The following is a 23,081-nucleotide window of genomic DNA, read 5'->3' on the forward strand; positions in this document are numbered from 1 at the left end:
TCTCTTTTTGATGACAACACATTATTAAAGCTGATTTAATGATGATCTTGGGAGATCAGTTCAGTTATTTCTAGCACATGAAGACAAAGCCTTTCATCCCTCCTGATTGCCTGACTGTTGCATGTAATTTATTTCTTTTGTATTATTTCCATTCATGTGGCATATTTTTCTTATCCCATCCAAATGTATTTAAGGCCCTTGGTCCAACTGACTGCATTGGTAAGTCACCTGAATCTCCTTAGGTGTCCATTTAAAATGACAAGTGAGCTGGATTGCTTACCCCACAGAAAAACATTATTTTTATACAATCAAATGTGAACATTTTGAAATAGAAAGTAAGATGTCAACCAGTCCTACACGAGTGACTGAAATTTAATGTTTGCAAAGACAGCAAACCTCCCTTCTATATAATCTACTTCTATAAAAACAGACATACAAGATTGTTTTCTTTCTGCATCATTTCCAAGAGATGGGCAGTTGCACAAGCTGCTGTTGTGACTGTTATAGCCAGGCTAAAATCATGATGGCAGCATAAGTGATATGGGCTAAAAAATCCCCCAGCTGGTTCAAAGTCCAGGACCCTGCTCCAAAATCAGATGGACTAGAAACAAGATTCCCCTCCAGGCATGCCCAGTGGCTGTGTTTCATTGGTTCTTCTGCTTCAACCCACGGGACTCACCTTAGATCCACTACTTTAATTTCTTGTTTTCCTAAACCTTCTCCTTTGGCTTTTCTTCAGTTTCTTCATCAGCCTGGTCCACCCTTTTATGGTTCTTTTCTCCTGATCCTCCATCCCTTCCCCACTCCCAAGGCATAGATTAAGCTGGGTGCCATTTCCCCAGCCTGCAGCACACACACCTCTCCTCTCCATCCTTTTCCTTGCTGCAGCACCTTTTCCTTCTCTGCCTTCAAATATCCTTGTTCAAATGCACTTAGTGTAACTAACTGTATTGATTTGTTTTGCTTGGACAGAATCTACCCCAGGTGTCCATTTAAAAATGACAAATGAGCTGGATTGCCAACAGTCTCAAGGAAAATTTTACTGCATTTTCTGCCATTGAGCATGAATATGTGGAGTAAAAATACAATGACTGATATTGGCAGATTATTATTGAATACCAGTGTCTATAATCAATAGCAAGTCTCTAGAAACAAAAACATAATGGATACAAATAAAGTATTTGTTAGAGACACATTTCTGCAATGCATTTATGATATCATGTTTGCACAGGACCCACGGCAGATACTGCCCCATTTCCCTATGGAGTGACAGCAGCAGCATCAGGAGAGGGGATGGATGATTACACATTCCAAGACACCATGGAACTGCATCTGTTCCTTGTGTAATGCTGGAATATCAAGAGGCCTCCAAATATCCTCTGACAAGACAGCAAAGGGTGAAATGGGGAGAAATCTTTATGTAAAAAATGGAGCTAAGGAGACACAGGTGGCTGCAAGAAGAGAAGTTTGCTTTCTTGCATGGTACTTTTTCAGTTCATAGGAATAGGACCCATCCCTCATTTCTGTGCATTCTTTGCAAGATCCAGTAAACAGGGAAGCTTCTCCTCTTCATCCTATACTTTTTACACCATTTGTGTTGCCTTTTGCACAGCCTTTTCCACCATTTGTGTTGTCAGCAGGATGGTGTGATGCCCTTCCACTCAGCTCATCACTTCCATCAATCTTCCTGGATACTTTCCTCCTGGTACTTTTCCTCAGTGTTGACAAAGAGCCTTCATTCACAATTTCTGCTCCCAAAGACTTCCTACCTCCATGTTCACCTCTTCACCTCAGGATCAACTGTGACAAATGGCAATGCAGGCAGAGCTCTAAAGAATGTGGAGCCCTCTGGGCCAGCATGAGTCAGGACATTACAATTAGGCCTTTTTTGTGACTAACATGTTATTCCAAGGCAAAAAGCACTTCTTCTACTTGGTTCAGACAAACATTCTATATATTGTGCATCCAAAGCATTGCAACAAAGCTGGTGAAGGGTCTGGAGCACAGGTCCTGCGAAGAGCAGCTGAGGAAGCTGGGGTTGTTTAACCTGGAGAAAAAGAGGGTGAGACCTTATCACTCTCTAGAACTACCTGAAAGGAGGGTGTAGCCCTCCTTCTCCTCAGGAACAAGTGATAGGACAAGAGGAAATGATCTCAAGTTGTGCCTGGGCAGGTTTAGATAGGATAACTGGAAAAATTCCTTCATTGAAATGGCTGTCAAGCATTGGAACAAGCTGCACAGGGTTGAGTCACCATCCCTGGAGGTATTTACAAACCTGTATATGTGGTGCTTAGGGACATGGTTTAGTGGTGGATGTGGCAGTGCTGGGTTAACAGTAGGACCCAAAGATATTAAAGGTGTTTCCAACCTGAGTGATTCTATGATTATAGCAGCATACCGTGTGAATTGTCAAATTTAGGAAGATAGCTCTCCATGCTTTCAAGCAAGGAAGTCACAAACCACATGTGGACCCTACATTTAGAAAAATGTTAAATGCAATTCTTTTCAGAGATCATGAATGCACTTTTTTTGTTCTATGCCTTTGCAAAACTGATTTTTAATAGTCTTAAAGCATCTGCTGCCCTACAGTTTTCTGTCATTACTGACAAACACCACCACCACATCCCCATAAAGACCCCATAAAGTAAAATCATAGCTATGGCATGAGAAATTCAGTTTGTGTAGTGCTCATACATTCTCAGAAATTCTCATTGTTTTGAGTAATGGCTGGACACAGACATTGCTTTGTCTCTTTCAGTGTTTCACTGATGGCTTCTTTGAAATACCTTAGAGAGCTATTTGTTAGTTTATGCTTTTATTCCTTTACTGGAGCACTAAAGCTAATGATGCATCTCAGATTTAGTTTCTGAATCTTCTGCCTCATGCATATGACTCTGTACTGTAGGAACACTTTTCTGGTCCACATCATCTTGAAACAAATAAAAATTTCGTTCTGAGGCTGAAGCAAAATATTTTCTAATTTATTTATTTCCCTTCCTGAGGGCGTATAGCTTTATACCCTTGCCTCTCTTGTCCTAAGAATCAAGAGCTGCTTCAATCAATCAAAACCCCTCAGGAACAGCCTTCATCACATGGTTATGAGCCAGCACAAGTTGTAGGCACGTAATTAGGGCAGCAGATTGCTGGGGCAGCAGAAAAAGACAGCCCCTTTGTCTATTTTGCTATGCCCGAGTTTTAGCAAGCCAAACGAGCTGCCGCGGCAGGAGAGGGTGTGTGCCAGCCCCGCTGTGCTGCTGAAAGGATTGGTGCTTTCCAGGAGTAACAGTGCCTGCTCCCATCCCTTCCCTCCCTGCCCCTCAGCTGCAAACCAAGCTCCTGGAGCTTGCCAGCAAACTCCTCCCGTTTCTATTTAGCCACTCCTTCCATTTCTTTTTAGCCATGCCTGCGAATGTATGTGTTATGTCCCAACTGATATATCCCACTGTCATAACACCAGACACAGGAATCTGACCAAAACCCACCATTCTCTTGCAAGAAATTCACTATTGGACTCAAAGACATGCACCACCTCCAGTGAATGGGCATAAATTTACAGATACTACTCCTTAGGGTTTAATCCTTTAAAAATTGCTGTGTGAAAAACTGCTCAACACGAAGATTTCTGCGCAGCTGACAACTCTAAATGAATGTTTCACTTTCCATGGCCCAGAAGTAATTGCTGACAAATTGCTGGAGAAGAGATATTTTCAAAAATTATGAAGCAGTCCTTGTAGTAATATTTCTGTCATGTTTTTGTGCTCTTCCTGGAATGGATCAAATCAGCTGAATAATTCTTAAATTCCTACATTAAATCCTTCCCATTGCAGCTCCATACAGGTCAGGTTATCTCTTTGAGTAGATCTGTGGATGAAGAAAGTTCTATTACACCTCTTTCCAAGTTCACCTGCCAGTACTGTTATTCACTTGTTGCTTTGTTTCCCTAACTCTCAGCTAATATAACAAGTTCTTTTTTCGCTTTCCATTCACCAACATTAAACTGCAGTTGTGCAGATTTTCTTCACAGGCTCAGAAATGCAACTATAGCCATTAAAGTCAGTTGTACAGAACAAGAAGCCTGTGGGAGAAAACAAGCAGCACACAGAAGAGTAGAATGATCCCTATAATAGTGATTCTAACAACCATTTCTAATTTGCAGACTCACCCTTGTGTAGTTCCTGCTCGAAAATAGCCTGCACTAAGCAGCTTGTTTTCTCACTAACTGAACAAATACAGAGACACTTAATTAAATGCCTGGTGTGATTCCAACAGATTGAAAAGCTTTTTCTTATCCAGTGGGGAGGAAGAGAACCTCTTGCTAAATGCAGTGCAAGGCTGGGTTTGGTGGAGGGTATGAAGTGCGCGTTGATTGGGATGTTCCTACAGCCTTGACTGTGTTTCATTATCTTCATTCACTTTTGCAGCCACAAGTACAATATCATCTCTTGACCTCATGGTAGTAATAGTAAATAATGCACCTGACATGAAAATGCATCCAGTTTTTGGTATATCTGTGAATTTTCCTTTTTTTTTTTTTTTTCATTCCTTTTCTCTCCATTCTAGTGCCTTGTGTTTATGACCTGTAGAAGGGCACATCCCACACACCATTTTAGCATTGACTGATGGCTTTGTGAACCTTCCAGGGAGTGCCTCAGGTGGCTTTGTGCCTTGACTCAGCCCTGGGTGAAAGTGAGCACCAGAAACAATCTGACATGTACATGACAGAGGTGCTGCCTCCAACTCCAGTCTGTTATGGTGGTCCTGAGCAGTCAGCCCTGCCTGCCAGGATTCGTTGTGCATGCACAGTAAAGTCAGACACATTAAAGGCAGCTGCTGTGTTGGCCAGCCCATCATGAGAGTCCTGTCTCTGTCAAACACTGAAGTTACTTGCTTGGCCATATCACTCCTAGAAGCACAAAATAAGAAGGGTGATAATTTCATATGGATGCTTTGAAAGTTGGTGTTGTTTGCTCAGGTGTTTTTTTTCTTTGCCTCCCCCAGTGAAATTTCCTAATGGTATCCTGTCCCACCATTCTTCCTCCAAAGCCAAATGCACTGTTTGGCCCCTCAGCATGGCAGTCATCCTGCACCATCTTACCTGTCTTGCTTTGCTCCTCACTCAGGCTTCTTCTCACTGGTTTTGCTGTTCTGGTTTTCCTCCTTGAATGACTCACACATGTAAGACCTCTCTCCAAAGTGTTCCTACCTAGCAGTGGTAGTAGATTCCTTTAAATAAATTAATAAAAATTATCTCCTTAAAAAGCATATGCATACCCTGAATAATTGAGCCAGCAGACAGGGCACCCTCCTCTGATCTTCCCCCAGTCATGGTCTGTCCAGAGAGGTCTCTGAGGGAGGGATTATCTCTGAAGTGGCAGGGGAATGGTGCCAAGAACAGTGGAGCCCTCATTTGGCCAGGGTACAGGATAGAACTGTGACAAAATGCATTAATAACCCTAAACCTGAAACGGGGCTCCATGAAACCAAACATGCTCTCAGTCCAGCTGATCTCCCTGGGGTCGCTTCACATCAGTGCAAACAATTATGACCCACAGGGAAACAAATCACTTCTCTATGGTTTCCAATCTATTTTATTTGCCAAGAACGGATTAGTTTCATTTTGCACTCTATATATACAGCTTTTTACATAAACCTGTATATGCAAGGTTTTACATGGGAGAGGCTGCCAGACAGGCATTCTCATTTTGACTTCTATCTGCTGAGCAAGGTTAGCTGTATTTTGGGAGTGTGTCTCTGCATACTTTTACATTTTGTATTTTTCAGTTTTCTTCTCTTTTTTCACACAGTAATTTAACCCCACTTTCCAAGACTAAAAGAAAAGAACCAACAGATGTTTGAGATCAGACAGAAGGTGGATGTGCCTTCTTTTTAAGCATCAGTAGGAGCAGATGTTGATGAGAAGGCTGTTGAGACAGGGCTACCACAAGTGGATAATTCCTCTGAAATACCCTCTCAATTGCTGCCATCTCAGGCCTTAGAGACTCCTTGAGCCAGATGTTATATCTGGTCTAATAGCACCTCACAGACCTCTCTGCCTCTGAATATATTTGATGGCTTTTTGAGCAAATGCTTGTGCAGCAGGCGAATCCACAAGGTGCCTGGCTGTTTCTTAAAGGTTCAAATGGAGCTTGAATGCCAGAAAGGATCTGGTTTAAACAGCCTGGCTCTCTCAGCAAGCTCTAGACTTGCACGGAGAAACGTGTCCAAAAATTCATTTTTTTAAATTATCTGAGACTTGCTTAATTCTTTCATAAATGTAGATGCTTATCCATTTTTATAAATGTTGGGGGTTTTTTTGGGGTATATTTATGTTTGCCTACTGCTTATGATAGGGTTATTAGTTTTAGTGTAGAGATGAAAAATGAAAACATGAATTGCTGTAACGTCACTGCTTTAAATTCTAAAGTCTGTTTGTGAAAGCTCAAGTAAGACTAGAAAAGTCTGTACACTAATAATTTGATATTGAGCTTTAAACCCCACTCATGGATTATCTGAAGGAGCCTGGTCAGAGAACACCAGACTCCAACAGCATCACAGAAAATCTCAGTGTGTGTGTATGTGGCCTTTGCTATGTGTGAAATGTCTTTTCATGGGGTGTATACAGCTGCAAAAAGAGCTTAATTGGAGTGTGATGGGCTACAGAGGCTTTTTGCTGGCTCCCTGCACAAGCTGGATTTCATCAGTACTAAATTGTCTCATAATCAGCTTGATTACATGGATCGCTTTTACAGCCATACCTGGGCAGAGCTTTCTGACCCAAATGTGAATTTCAAACTTCACATCTTTTTGGGAGTCTGACTGTCAGCACTCGCCCTGGGCCTGGTCTGTGACCCACATGCCACCTCCTGCAGGTCCCTCTGACCACTCTTTCATGTTTCTAGCAGACTTTAATTTACACAAGGTATAACTTTACTAGAGTTTTGGACAATAAAACACATGAAAAAACCGTGTGAATTAGGGGCTCTCAGGGTCAGAATTTAACAACCAACAAGAGTTAAAGTCTCAGCCTATACACTCTGAGAAACGAAAGACTCACATTTGCATTAAATTATATACATTTGCATGACTCTGCACAGACTTTTAGAACAACCTGATCTTATGAGGAAATTGCATCTGTTCCTAAGCACAGTTATAAGAAAAATCTAGCAAGAGAGCTAGACTGTTAGTGCCACCTCATCCTAGTAACAAACCAAAAAATAAAGTGAAAGAAAGTTCAAACATTCAAGCAAACCCACAATGTTTCCATTCTGGTCTCCTTCAGAAAAGAGGCTTGCTGCTGTCACCTGGGAAGGGTGGAATATTAAGAAACATGACACCTACTGCTGTCATGTGTGCCCGCAGTGATCATCCACATTTATGCCACCATTCACTGAAGGTGACAGACTGGAAACTAAGGAACTGCTCAAATGAGAAGTGCTCTCCTGAATTGCCAGACTCCCAGTGAAATACATTGAGTCAGACTCAGAGGCAGCTTGCAGAAATGAGGCCAGTGGGAGCTCTCAGTTTCTGACACAGTACACACATTTATTGAAGAAGCAAGTGGGAATAGAAGTAGTACAGCATGCCCAGGGCAAAGAAAAGCATGTTTGTGCTCAGCACATCAGACAGATCACCAAATAATTGTTCTGAGAAGATCTGACCTCTGTACTGCTGCCAAGGGCATGGAAACATGGTAGGTATTATGAGAAGCAGCTCTCATTAAGCACCTCATATTTCTATAAGACAAAAATGACAGAAAATGCACAGCAAATTTGTTGTTCTCAGTTCTTTCAGCTGTTTTCACTCCACTTCCCAACACCTGTCTCATCCCTTTTACCTAGAGACATCCAAACACACTTTCCAAGTCACTAGCAATTTTGCCTCATTTAGATAGGGGTACATGAAACAGAAAACCCAGACATGAAAGAATGTAATATTTTCTAAAACTTCTGTTAGAGTTGTTTAAGTTACCCCTGTTTTCCAGAGCAAATGCAGTTGATTTCTAGGAGCTGACAGCCCACTGACAAACTGGTCTGTTGAGACCATGGGATATTCATTCTTTTGAAGTCAAATTCTCTATTGATTCAACTCTACTGATTCTATTGCATTTTCTAGTCATAAATTTTACAAAGCTAAACTTCACAGACAAAATTCTCCCATTCTTTGCAGATTTTTTTTCATACACAGAAAGTAACAGTGTGAACTTAGCTTATACAACAAATTCATATAATTCTCTTTCTTTACTGATAGTTAAAGTTGCTTCTGGATACATTCTCTCCCTAAGGCTGGAAATGAGACACAAAAGAAGAGTCTCATGTATTTGTCTTTTCACTTGTAATAAAAATGACATTGAGGTCTCTTCATAAAATGAAAATTTCATTACTGACTACTGCTTTCTGCAGAGATTTTTAAAATCCTCTTCACCTAAAACTATTTTTAAAAATCAGTCTGCTGCTAGGAGGTGAAAATTTCTCAATAGGATTTGCATTTTTTTCATCAAAATTTTCATTCCAAATCAAAAATATCCTTTACAGCAAAAATGACATTAAATCAGCCCACAGACACAATGGTGAAAATGCAAGAATGGGCTGAGTTCAACAGGAAAGACTGAAAGTGCTTTCCCAGCCTGCCTTTCCCAATAGTTAGTTGCCTGTTGGTCCCAACGTTGTTGTGGGAAATGGAAAGTGTCCATGTCAATCCTCACTGAAAGAGACAATGACTGGGTCTGGGTGTCTCATGCTGTGGAAGAGAACTTTTAACAGACATTATTTTTGGCAAAAAGGATAAAACACCTGCCAGCTGCTTAGCTTCAAAGGATAATTTTCCTTTGCCAGTTCCCAAAAAATTCCTTGATACCCATTTGGGGGAAAGGAGGACAAGCTGCCATTACATGAATGGAACAAGGTGGTTCTCTGTGACACAAAGTTTGGCTCTTCCCTCCTGGAGACAAGCAGGAACTAAGATTTACTCTCTCTATTTTCCTCTCTGTTTTCTGTGGCTGTAATTTCTGAGGAGGATATCATGGAGTTGCCTGTTTGGAGGCACTTCTCTGCCTCCATGCACAATCTAGAGAGCCACAGGGACTAGTTGATGGCTGTGCTCTCCATCAGGAGATAAATGTGTGGGAGATGCTTATTTTCTCTGCTAGGTCTGGACTTCTACTCTTAACCACCAACTGAGTAAGGACAGCAAAGGTTCCACCACAGTATCTTGTCTTTGGATGCAGGTAGCAAGGAAATAGCTATGGCAAAACCTCATTTCCTTCCCAGGGTTTGTGGTCGAGGCTCTTGGGTTAGACTGGTTTTGTCAGCTAATCCCACCCTGAAAGGCAATAGAATGTGGTCTGAGCAAAGAGGAAAAAACACCTATTTTAAAAAAAGTGAACAAGATTTTGTCTCCTAAAAAATACAAGCATTTCTTCCCAGGGTCTCTTTATGAATGCATTAGCTTTATATCTAGACCTTCAGTATGAGAGTGCATGCAGCCAGGACAGAGCCTCTCTGAACACCTGGGGGATCAGTTATTTCATAGTCTTCATGATTCAGAAGAAGAGTTTTAAAATGGCAGCTCCAGCTTGCTTAGAATACTGTCAAGCTATCCACAACACTGCCTGCATGGTGACCTGACAGGCTGGAGATGGAAATGGGGGGGAAAAAAAGTTAATGCATTCAAGAGGGGAAGAACAAACACAGGTAGGATGGTGAGCCAAGCTAAGAAACACAAAGATTTTGCTTTTTTCCAGGTAGTTTCCTTGCTGGTTTTAGAATGTTATAAGATGTTTGGGTTAGTTTGAAAAAAAACCAAATTTCTTTACTTATTCCCAACAGATGAAAGATCTCCCACATCTTGCATTGAACCATCAGTGGGCTCTAATTCACCTGGTGAAACCTGCTCTCAGATGCACAAATACTGAGAAACTCATGAGACCATATTCACATACAAAAAGGATCCCAGAACATTTTCCCACAGCTCTTGGAAGATTCTGTTCATTTCATGCCAGTGGCACTTTAAAATATAAAACCTACCCCTTCTAGGAAGAAAGAGAAGACTTAGATCAGAGCAGGGCCTGTTATGCAATACAACATTGCATTAGCACAGACACAACCACTTAAGGTTTGGCAGTTTGTGATTAATACCAATCTTAGTCCACCTCCCAAGAAAGATATTTTCCACTGCACATGCTGTGGATTGCTCTTCTCATCCTAGGCTCTCAGAAGTAGTAAACAAATAGGAATGAAGCCAGAAGGGGAAGAAAGGTCACAGTTTTTCCCTATTTTTGCACAGACCAATTCTATGGGATTAGGTAACTTCCTGATATCCTTTAATTTGGTGTCTTTTTTACAGTTTTGAGAGTAGCACTGTGACACATTTGAAACATCCATTCTCTCATGCCCAGCTGGCTTAGTCACCATAATAACTTTGTTCCACTGAGGTGCAGTAAAAATATATAAAAGCTGCAATTTCTCTGATTACACACCCCTACTGTGAAAATAGCAAAAAGACCAAAGTCTTCTGTAGGGGAAAAAAAAAAAAAGAAAAGCAGCTAAATTTTAAATTTTCTGTATTGCTGCTGCTCACTGAAATTTCCTTCTGACAGCTGTTCAATGGTAACAGAATTGAGCAATGTGCTCCACAGGAAAAGATAACAAAGAATCGATGTCTAAACAATTTCAGGATCATCTCTGAATTTGATGTCCAGCAGATTAGTTTATATCATAATGGTTCCTCAGTCCTATTTTAAGCATTTTAGAGAAGGACACTTTGTAACACAGTTAAAATGTTTCCTTATCGACAGAAATCAATATCCAACAAGGCAGCAATCGCCTCTCCCAAATTTTGTTAATGCTCACTATGGGAGCACTCAAAATATTAATCCCAGCGAACCCACTGCAAAATTGAGCAAGTTTTAAATAATCCAGCATGGTAAAAGAAGCTTCTAACAATTCATTGAGAGAAAATAAGATTACCTCTTCCTGGGAAGAGCCTGGGAAAAGGAGATTGATGGTTCTTCCTTCCTTCACACAGGCTAACTAGTTCTGGGTGGCTGTGCCTGTTTGACTTGGTCTTGAGACAAGGCAACTCTCAACACCTCTTGGAAATATAAGAGAATAGTTCATATATATCTCATACATTTATGCACACATACACACACATTTATTCTTATAAGTATACATATATATATATATATATATGTATATATCTATTCTTCACAGACATATATATATATATTCCTGTGTGCATTGGGTATCCTCACCTGTGTTTTTGGAGTAGGGCTCCTAGGACAGTGGTGTGCTTGATTCCATGCATAGCACATAACTCTTCATTGGAGTGCCTGGACATATTGACACATTAACAGTACAGCTACAGACACCTTAAATGATGGCCAATACCAAGAAGCAGACATTGAAAGCTGAGTATTGCACACGGCTCTCTTGGGTTGAATCATCTTTGACTTGATTTCATGCTTCATTATACTCATTCTTCTTAACATTTTGCTAAAGTCCACTTTGCTTCTACTTAAAACTTTCTGATCCTTCCATTAGTGACCCTCATCAGCTGGATTTTTTAATTCAGAGCAGCTCCAGCTACCTCTGTATACACTCTGCAGATCTGCATTCCAACTTACCTCTATTCTCATGTCCCTGGGGTTCATTCAATGCACTCCTCTTGCCCATCTATCCATAAGGGTAGCTGGACCTACAACACCCTACTGCAGTTGTGTTCCTACCTTCCTTGCATCCAAAACACAATGTGTTTAGCTATTTGGAAAAATCCTCCCTCTCTTTTCCTAATGCACCTGAGTGGGGCACCAGCTGACTGTCAGACAGTTTCCCAGTCTCAGCAAAAGCCAATACAGGAAAGAAAAATGAAGGCCAACTGGAAGAGAGGGATCTGGTCTGAGCCAAGCATAAAGAAGCTCACAACAGCTTGAAAAAGAAATGGAAGAAATTATCTGCGTTGTTGATGTAACAGGCCAAAAACTATTCATCTTGCATGGCCTTTGCACAGCAAAATGTTCACAAGGGGAATGCTTTTCATCCCTCTCCCTCTCTAAACTGGAATGGATGGGGCATTCTCCTGCAAACATTGCAGGAATAAAAATGGGATTCTCCTGTTCATATCAGTCAAGTACATTTTTATCTGTGGTGGCAGAAAAAATTAAGTGTTGGAAAAAGTATTGCACAAACTGCAACTCAGGGGGCTTCACAATCACTCTTGTTTATTGCAGATTGTTTTAAAGGATCCAATGGATCACTGGAATCACTGATGGAATGTGGAATAAAAGAGATGATTGTGTCACATGCTAGAGAGATAAAAGGTACATAGATTTACCTACTTGATGTTCCAGGACAGGCACTGAGAAATTTTGTACTGCCTAATTTAGAAACAGACTCTGATCTTTTTTTTCAATTGTAAGGGTGATTAAATTTCTGAGCTAATTAAACTGCATAGTAATTACCTTGCTTGTTTTAATGTGTCCTCTAAAAATGGTACCATTGTTATTTGTTATACTGGTGAGTGCTTATAAAATGCTTCTCTTTTTTGCTGCTGCTGTTCAGAGGGAATTCCTGGGGGTTCCAACACTTGCATCCTTTGCTGCTCAGACCCATTTCTGCTGGGAGCCAGATGACTCTGAGCAACAGAGAAGCCACAAGCACTACTCAGGAATGGCGAAACTCCCAGAAAACCTGAAGAGAAGGAAGTTAGTGACCAAATAAAATTCTCCTGTTGAGTTGGTGAATCTGGAAACAGCAAGAGAAGAGTATTGTCTCCATGAGGAGGCAACTGTGCGTGTCCTGGTGGAAGGTCAGCCTGTGCCCTTGGCTGCCTGGCCCATGCAGCTGCAGGGCTCATCTGGGGCTGTTTGGATGGCTCCACTGGCTGTGACACCCTGTGCCTGGAGCAGGTGTCTGAGCAAGGAGGACCCTGGCTTGTCCCTGTCCTCCCCCTTGCCATCTTTGGCCCAGCTGATGACCACAGTGCTGGGAGGGCAAAGGGGAAGAATACCAGCCACTTCCAGTGGTCACCCCCTGTCTCCTCTCACAGGGAAGTGAGTAAGAGTGTTTTCACACTCTCCCCTGCTTATATCTTTGCTTGCATTTCCTCTGCAAGTCATCCCACACAAAACCAACTCTTCCTCGGGCAACACCACCCTCCCTTCAGTGGGAGTTCAAGTGGAAATGGAGTAACAATCCACATTTGGGTTATAGCTGTGGGAAAACAACTTCATCCTCACAAGAGTTTGGTTATAACCACATTTTCATATTGGCAAGCTATTTAAAGCATAAAAGAAAATATCTCTCTTCTGCTCAGCTGTGGTATCTTAGGCTGTGTTCCAGCCTGATAAAGACTCTGTATTTTTCCATTAATTAAGATGCTTTAATTAACTGGGACAGCTAATTTGAATTAGCTCTAGGAATAGGTATAGCCCTCAAGAGAGAAAAGAACAATGGCTGCAGTTAACTCAGAATAGATGAGGGAAAGCTCTGCTTTAGGAGAGGCATTCAACCCTATAGACTAAGGCATCACTGGATGCACAGCTGGTCATTTAAATGCACCAGGTTTTTTGAGGGTTTTTTTGGTTTGGGGTTTTTTTATGTTGGTTTGGTTTTGGGTTGGTTTTTTGCTTGAGTTTTTGTTTTATTTGGTTGTTTGTTTATTTGTTTTGTTTTGTTTTACAGGCAGTGCTGGTTTGTCCTTTCAGGAGTTACAGTCACTGGGGTTTTTCCCCTATGATGTGATCACAGCTAGGTTTTCGCCTGGACAAAAAAGATAGTTTTGATAACCCTGTATTGCCTTCACATGACACAAGAACTAGAAAGAATGCCTAGGCTGTGTCTTTCCAGTGCTGGCACACTGCATTTACCCCAGCCCTGAGGCATGAACAGTTCTTTCCATTAATGCCTTTCTTTCACCACACTGAGGGACCTCGTGTGAAAAAACAACACTTTGATGGCACATACTGGGCTCACCCAGCTTGTTAAAGGAGGGAGCAGGAGTGGAAGATGAGATCAGAAGCCTCTGATGGAGCAGGAGATCCAGGGCTAATTCCATAGATGACTCCTGATTCAGAATGGGCAAAGGGCCTTTCCAAAGAGGCAAGCTGGACTAGGCATGCAGAAAACAGAGGTATTTGCTTTCTTGCTTGCACAAGCACACTTCTCTTGGGAACAGAGGTGAGAGGGGAAAACAAAGTGCAACTTTTGATCAGCCATTGTGATTATTCGAGCAATAGCTTTGCATTTTAAACTCCCTGGCGTGTTTATCACTGCAGGAAGAACTTGTTCTGCAGAACAGGTAGGTCTGTCTGCAGGTGCAGACAAATCTATAGATGAGTGCTCTCTACACTGAAACACACCAGTAGGCTGGCCTGTAGAAGGGTTTTGATGCTAGATACTACAAAGAAAGTGTTCACTCTAGAGTGAAATGTTCCAGCTAACCAAAAACTGCCACAGCCAGGATAGAGTCCTTATAACTGGCAGAGGTATGCAGATAACAGTGGCCTCCAAGCCCAACAAAAAACCCACTATTTTAGAAATAGCAGCAACTTCTCCTCCTTGCACAAACAGCTGCAGTTGAACTTTGTTGAAAAGGCCATAGCATACTTGCTTTTTTCCCCACCCTGACATAAATCCTTCACATCAGATATGATGCGGGATCTCAAGCCAATGACTTGGATTTCTTGAGACTATGATTCTTTTTTTCCCTTGGAAATATCACTTTGAGCTCAACAAACACATCACCCTGTCCTAATAGCAGCATAGATTCTGCAGGACACACATGTAAAACATAAGACAGCAGATTTAAATCTTTTTAAATGTTTCTGCAGATCAGTTGATCCAGTTTTCTCCAGGGAGCACATCAGAACAAGAATATGAAAATATGCTTGCAAAAATCTCCATGGGGTAACCACCCTAGATTCAAATAAGGGCATTGAATTCCCCACTTTTCACCCTGTAACATATTGTAAACTCCTATTAACCCTAAATGAGGTACCTCACCCACTACCTGAAGGACCCCAAAGAGCTGGCCAGCATCAACATGAGATGGCAGTTTTCAACAGATTTTCCTGTTCATCATTTCCCCAGAAAACCTGGATTTGTTTAGATGTTTCTTTGCTAATGGGGGGTGGCATTTTTAGCTCTTTTGTTTAAAAATAGTAATCTATTTTAAAAACCTGATTGCTACTAAATACACCAGGAAGGCTCCTTCAAGTAAACAATTAAACAATTACAATGGAATATATTAAAATAAGGTTTCAGTGATATGATGGGATTGATTTAAGAGGGTTACAGGAAGCTGGAGCCTGCTGTTCTGTGACAAATGATTTCCCTGAGAAAACTCAGTAAGGGAAACATAATCACATAATGGAATTGATCTTGAAATATCACTAGCTCCTGGGTTTGGAAATCAGCAGCCCCCAGTGACCTTGTATTTGACATCTTTATTCATGAACTAGGAAGAGAAAAGGTAAACACATAAAGGATAAACCAGTAGACAAGAAGGGCAATGTCAGACTTGTTTAGCCCATGGGGAACTCAAATGGAAAGAGATCTGATTAGGGAAGTGAATTGGGATGTTACAGGCTACCTCAGAAAACAAGTCTAATGAGCCATTTAAGGGCAGGACAGAATGGAGACCTGCAGAAAGATAGAAGCAAGGGAAGCAGAAGGCAAAACAGAACTTATTGAAGTGAACTGGGGTTACTTACTTACAGAAGTACACTTGGCACCCATCTGACCCTAAGAGCTCTAGAAGCCCTTTGCTTCTCAACACTGATGCACTCAAGCGTCTGCCCTGATCACCAAAGCAGAAAAATCAAGAGTGAAAGTGCAAACCATGCTTTACCACCCCCTTCATCTTCAAAAATTTTGTTGCTTATGGCACACCATCACAGGCTGTCCCCTGAAGCACTGGTAACACCAGTTAGCCTTTGGGACAACTCTCATGGTGGCAGGCAGGTAGGAAAATCTGCTTTTCTCCATGAAAACCAGTGTACTTGGGGCCCAAGAGACTGGCAGTGGCTGTGGCTCCAGGAGGGGTATATTTCATTCATGAGTGAACATGAGGACCAGGAAATGTCAGGAGCCTGTTCCCTAGGACACAGAAAATTGTGCCCACAAGATGAGCAAAACCAGGAAGGCTACGTGGTGGAAACCTCAGGCTTGAGGTTTCCATAGCCAAAACTGAAGGGGCAGCTTTTGCACTCCAAGCAACTACAAAATCTTTGTTCAGTGCTAATAAGAGGGTGTTCATCAGGATGTGGGCTGGAGAAAGCACCAACTTCTCCCATGTAAGGCAAAATGAGGAGATGGTCAAAGAGGCTCCAGCCTTCTCAAGCAGCATATTTTCAGCTTTCCATCTGCATCCTGGCCTCCCTGTGCAAAAGTGCTGCTGGCAAACAAATGTAGACCAGGTTTAGTGGTACTCACGGTTTTCCAGCATCCTCCTCACTGGAGGATGGGGAGAAGCTGCTGTCCCAGCTACGTACAGCCGGTAGGAAAATCCAGAGACGGACACAAGGAGTGATGGCTGCCCGATTTGGCTTTTCCTGCCGACGGTGCCCAGCCCTAAGTCTCCTCGTATTCCCCGTGGAGCGAGAGTGGCACCTGGTGGTCACATCGGCCTCGCACTAGCCAGGCGATAATTTTTTTATTACTTTTTTTTTGAGTGCTCGGTAGAGTGAAAATGATAGAGGAGCACTCGGTATAAAGCAGTCGTGATTAACTAGATCAGTGACAACCGCTGGCTGCAATTAGTCCTGTAACTCATTATTTTCCAACGCCCCTTTTCATTCAAGTAGGGCCAATTCACAACTGTTTTTGCAACACACCCTCCCTGCACAAGCCTCCCTGCCCGCTCATAATGCTCCTGTGAGTGTAAAGGAAGAAATGAGGACCTGTCCTAGCTTGCTGAAAGCATGTTTTTCTCTTTTTTTTTTTTTTTTCTGGCTTAAAAAAAAAATCAGGGCTTTCTGTGCAGTCAGGAATAAAATAAGTGTGTTTCTAATCAACTACCAAATGCACATCCCTAGAGATGCTCAGGGCCACATGTGCCTTGGAAGAAAATATTGTTATTCTCCTTCTGTCTGTCATTGAGACATTCTGTGCCTCGGCAGGACATGACTTCTGTATATCCCTGCACTCTGCAAACCCTGTGAATAATAGATGTGCTCTGAGGCAGAACTTCTGCCAAGGCTGCTCCTGACATCGTTAACTTGTCTGGCAAGCTGAATTTTTGGTGCAGAAGAGCTCTTTCTGAGATATGAACAGAAAAACAAGCCCATACAAAGCACTGAACCTAAGACAACCTGTTTACATTGAATTCAGATCTTGTGGCTGAGTGATTTTTGTATGACTGAAGGGTGAGTGCTTCATTAGAAATCAGATTCTGGTGGATTGTCTGTCTCTTTACTTCTGACAAACAAACTCCTTTTGGAAGTTTTTATGTAGCTGGGCCCCTCTCTCTCTCCTGGGCAGTGTTTTTGCTGTCTAAGAGCAGCTTACTCAAACTGCTGTGTCTCCCTGCTTGAGACTTATTTTTTCCCCAGCTGCACCTTTCCTAGAATTCACAGGAACACATGGTCTCAGAGATTGGTACTGGTCTGCAGGCTTGGTAGGAGCTGCCCAATGTGTTCAGCAGTCACCAGGATGGGCAGTGAAGGATGCACACACTGGTGTGGACACACAGTGTGACAGCATGAGCTGCACTTCCTTAGGAAAACAGACTCCAAGGCCTGGGACTGCATGAAACAAAATCCATCTCTCCATAGCTGTTGTTCTGCAAAGAAATTATAACAGCAAAAATGAGGCAATTCTACAGCAACTGTCACAGCACGGAAGCTGCCAGGGCTGGCTTTCCTTTGTGCCAGGGTCACCTTCCCAAGCACCATAACTGCACTCAGAGAGGGATATCCACCTGTCTGGCACTGCTCCAGCACAGGCAGCAACCAGAGAAAAGGTGACTTTATGTGAACACTGCTATCCATTTTAATGAAAAGTGGGCAGCCTGAGGATGACTTTTTTAACATGAAAGACCTTCAAGGTAACAGAAATGGTACATGATGTATCTCAGATGAATCCCAGAAGGTTCTTCTGGTGAAGAAAACAACAAAGTGCCAGCACCCTTCCCATCAGCAAGTTTTTTCTCCTGTTCTACTCCAGGGGTTGCATCCCTGATGCAAGGGCAGAGGTTGTGGAAGAAAAAGCAAAATTAGAGGAGAGAGACAGTAGGCAAAGTGCTCCATCAGTGGGAACAAGTGCTAAGAACACAGTCATTAAAAGGCAACAATGTAGAAGTGCAAGATGAAAAGAAAAACAGCTTTGAGAGATAAAGGATTTACTCTTTCTTGTTTCTCCTTGACATGTGCCCGCAGATGGCAGAGGAGCATTGATATTCTTGCCCCAACATCTCCAGAGATACAGAGCTTGCTGCTCTCTTCCCTTCTTGGTTTTGCCCTGTATCATCATCATCATCAAATCATAGAATGGTTTGGGTTGGAGAAGACCTAAAAGATCCTCTAGTTCCAATCCCCTGTCATAAGCAGGGATACGTTCCTCTACACCAGGTTGCTCCAAGCCCCATCCAACCTGGCATTGAACAATCCCAGGGATGGGGCATCCACAACTCCTCTAAGCAATCTGTTCCAATGCCTAACCACCCTGGTAAAGAATTTCTTATGAATTTCTGATCTAAACCTAACTCTAACCAACCTAACTCTAACCCCCTCGTCCTGTCACTACATGCCCTTGGTATAAAGTTTCTCTCCATCTTTCTTGTCAACTCTCTTCAGGTACTGGAAGACCACAATAAGGTCACCCCAGACTATTCTCATCTCCAAGCTGAACAATCCCAATTCTTTTAGCATTTTCTCATACAAGAGGTGCTTCGTTCCTCTAATCATCTTAGTGGTTCTTCTCTGGACTTTCTCCAACAAGTGAGGAAGGGAGGAAAATACTCCCAAACCCCTAAGCCCAGTCAAGTTCTGTGCAACTGAGCTGGACCAGGTCTTGTCACTGGTTCAAAGATCTGCTTACACAGAGGAGCAGAGCAATGGCAAGCCACAGTGTGAGCTCAAACTGCTGTTGTCCCACCAATGCAATGCTCAGGGTCAACCTCTTTTTCTGACACACAGGGATTTTTCTGGTTTAGCTTATGTCGTGCTAAAATTGTCAGTCTAAAACAAATGAAAAACCAGTGCTGCATTTATTCCACAACAAAAGCATCCACACAGGCCACCACCCCAGCAGAAGGACTGAATTGGATTTACCAGTAATTGTTACATTTCTGCCCAGAATCACTCGGTGGGGATCTGTACTGTGTTTTGTGAGGTCTGTGCAGAACTAGAAGGAACAGTACAACCAGGGCCTGTTTTGACATCCATGTCACATGCTCCTGCAACTGTTCTAGCACTGCTCTTACAAACAGGGAAATACTACTGCCTTTCTCCCTCCCAACGTCTCATAGTTGCCCTCAGAGTTCAAGAAGCCCAGTGATGTTGCTTCTGGGAAAGGGTGTGGCTATGAGACACATTCCTGCATCGTGGCTGGAGCCATGTGATGTCTTCTGCAAGCTTAAGGTTTGCAGCACAGAAATGGTTACAGACATGGCAGTACAAAAGCAGAAGTACCAACTTGGTGCGAAATACACTGCAGGGTTCAACTGAAGAGCCATAGGGTTAATACAGGACTGGAAAACACCATCTGGAAGAGAATAAAAGGAGAAATAAACAAGAGTGCCCTCAACCTACAGAAGGTAAAAGGATGGGAATAAAGTGAATGAACATTAACCTATAAATAATACTAAGTATTAAAGATAATTTTAAAAACCAAAACCATAAGCACATTGTAAAAATAGCAAAGCTGCCAAAAGACAGCAGGATACAGCCTTTTCATCTGCTGGTCTGAATTTGATAGTCATAACTTTCATGGGAAAAAAGGCTCAAGTACTTGACAGACTTGAGAGAAAACCTGTTTGGTATTTGGTGAGAAACAAGTCCCTGCCAGAAGCAGATGGCAATGTGAACTGCTCCTCTGGAAGGAGCAATCACTTCTGTGGTGGGAGAAGATAATGCACCCTGAGACAAGAGGACACAGAAACATCACACTGACAAATCCTCTTGACACAGCAAACTAAGAGATTTCATTATGAAGAGATTGAGAAAATCTCCTGTAACCATTTGTGTCGTATCAGTAGAGAACTGCAATCATTCGGTAGAGCTTTACAATGAGGGAAGTTAAACACTAGGTCCTAGGAAAAAAAGACAGATTTGGAATGTACTTCCACAAAGATGATCAGGGTCAACCTCTTTTTCTGACACACAGGGTTTTTTCTTTTGTTCCCACTTTTAAGTTGTTCCCACTGTACACTCATACACAAGATAAAAACACTGCATGCCAGATACAGTCTCTGCAGTACAACACAGCATTTTTCCTTTGAAACAGCATTTTTCCTTTGAAACAATCTTTCCAAACAATTTGGAAAGATTTATTAACCATTTGCTGAAGTCATACATGCAAGTACCTGTAGACCTCGGATGGCACTGACCACACAGTGACATCTCAGAACCACACAGAGTGTGCAGCAGCCAGGGAGAGCTCAGGGCTGCCCCAGGATAGGCCCAAAACTCACACTGGCATTGGGCAGAAGCAAAAAAAAAAAAAATAAAAGGCAGGTGGATACATGCACAGACCCGGCCATTTTAATGGTTCCTCTCCTGAATGACTGCACTATTTATGGAAACATGTGAGAACAGAATTGCAAAATGAATGATGGATATTCCTCCTGGTTGTCAGTGGGGCCAAGCCACAAGTACCTCGGGTTAGTGGCTATTTTGTCAAGCAGGGAAGGGAAAGAGGCTGAGTTTCTGCAGGACAGCATGGTCCCCATATTGTAGGGAAGGAACAAGCACAGCAACATCATGACACCTTGTAAAATCATTTGCATTCATTTGCATGAACATGAAGTCTCTGTAGACCCCCAGACCTTGCACACTGTATTAAGAAGCTACCACCAGCTGTAACCATCTCGCAGCAAAAAGCTATCATTTTGATGAAATACTAATTGCAGAGCACATCCTACTAGGGCTCCTCAGAGAGGAGTGGAAAGCTGTGGGGAGGACTGCACACACAGCTCATTTGCATCAGTTGTCCTTATTATTCCTCCAGGTTCTCTTTTCTTTCTTCAATATCAATTATAGCTCATGCTGTGACAACCATGGGGTGTAAAGGCAGTGATGGGGAGGCACATTGAGTGACTGGAAGACATTTCAGGAGGTTGACTTACCCTTCTGCATCTCATTTTTTTCCCCTCATTCCTTATTTTTTCCTAATTTCCTTTTTCTCCCCCCTATAACACAGGATATGCTCAGGAATATATTGCATCTAGGCAAAAAACCTGATGGAAACAAATTCCTGCTTTCTTTGCATAAATAACCCTGTTGACAGACAAAGCACAAATAGCTGTGGCTATCCAGAGCTTTCGCCCATGTTTGGGAAGGTCCCGAACGGGAGGCGTACTCCTGACTGCTTACTCTGCGCAGGTTTTGTAGCGACATGCAAGGGAAAACAATGCTTCCAAACTGTTTGGGGCTTCAAACAGGTTAACACAGGTCTCATGTCAGCTGCTCTAGAGATCACTTAGAACTGACTAACTCAAAAAAAAGCCCCCAGGATTTTATTTAACACACTCCTCTCTCGGAGAGTTAATTTTCACCTGAAAAGGTCACGAAGCAGCAGAAGTGTGAAATCTGGTAGCACCACCAAAGCCTGTCAGGTTTGTACTCAGATTCCTACAGGAAAGGTCCTCCTCCCTGTTTTTGCTCTTGTAAACTTGGTTTCCAAGCAAGGTCTGCACATAGTGCCCAAGTATTTCCCTATGCACATACAGCCATTTGGTCGTGATTTGGACATACATCAGCAGAAAGACTCACAAAGCTTTCACTCCAGAGCAAATTCACTTCCCTCCCATGCTGCCTTGCCAGCTGGGAAGAAATGGATTTCAGAAGTGCAAACTGATTGAATCCATTTCAGAAAAATAATCACCATAGATCTAAGGTTTACCTAGGTAGTTCAAATATCACCTGAGTACCGTCATGTTGTGTCTAGACACCATGCATACCAAAACCACACTCCTGGAAATATTGGCTCATGTTTCTTGGTTAGAGAATAGGCTTGGTATTCAGTACAGACTGCAGAAAATGGAAACCTCAAAAGATTTTAATTTGAAAAGGCCTTTTTGAAGGATTGAATACTTGGAAGTGCAAGTGGCAGTGTTTCACACTGATTATCTTTCCATAAATTTCAGGGTAATTTTTCTAGCTGCCTTTGCTAACAGAGGTTTTCCGGTGTACAAACCCAGCCATGATATCAAGGGCTCCATCTCCTCATTTGTCAATCATCTGACTTAGCTCATAACATTGAAGTCTTGATTTGAACAGCATGGAAAAGAACAAAAGCTTTAGGACAAAAGCTTCACCATGTTCAAAATCTACATGCTTTTTGAATGAAAAAATAATCGCAATTGTTGTTGAAACTCTGAGTGTTGATAAAAATAATGGCTTTTTTTGAGCATAATGTCTAAGTTATTGAAACTTAAAAAGTGTTACAAAAGGCTGGTTGGGGTTTTTTAAGAAAGTCATTTTGAGATTAAAGAGTAGCAATTGTTACATGCTTCACTGCAACTCCTATGTAAGTTTTTTCTGTTTAGAAAGAAATGTCCACCTCAGTTCACAAGGGACAGCTCATATAAAACCCAAACATGTAGTGCAGTAAGCACCCAGGCTGGAAAACCTGTTCACCAGCAGGCTTAGTCCCCTGGGCTCCACAGGCCCCTCTGGAAGCCTCCCTCCTGGGATCCCTGCTGCCTCACGGCCGTCCTCTTGACTCTTTCCTTGAGATCAGCTGAAACTTGGATCTCTTTGAAACCCCTGGCTTTCTGGTTGAAATTAGGCAACAGTCCAGAAACTGATGGAAGATGAGAGAGAGAGAGAGAGAGAGGGACACTTCTCATGGAGTTTGCATGTCCTTAGGGAAAAGGGACTAAAAGCATATACCAGGAGCAGGTTTTCAAAAGACAGGCTGGGC

Source organism: Agelaius tricolor, unplaced genomic scaffold (assembly GCF_023055355.1).
Source record: "Agelaius tricolor isolate 1412-34295 unplaced genomic scaffold, bAgeTri1.0.p SCAF_6, whole genome shotgun sequence".
Taxonomy (NCBI): domain Eukaryota; kingdom Metazoa; phylum Chordata; class Aves; order Passeriformes; family Icteridae; genus Agelaius; species Agelaius tricolor.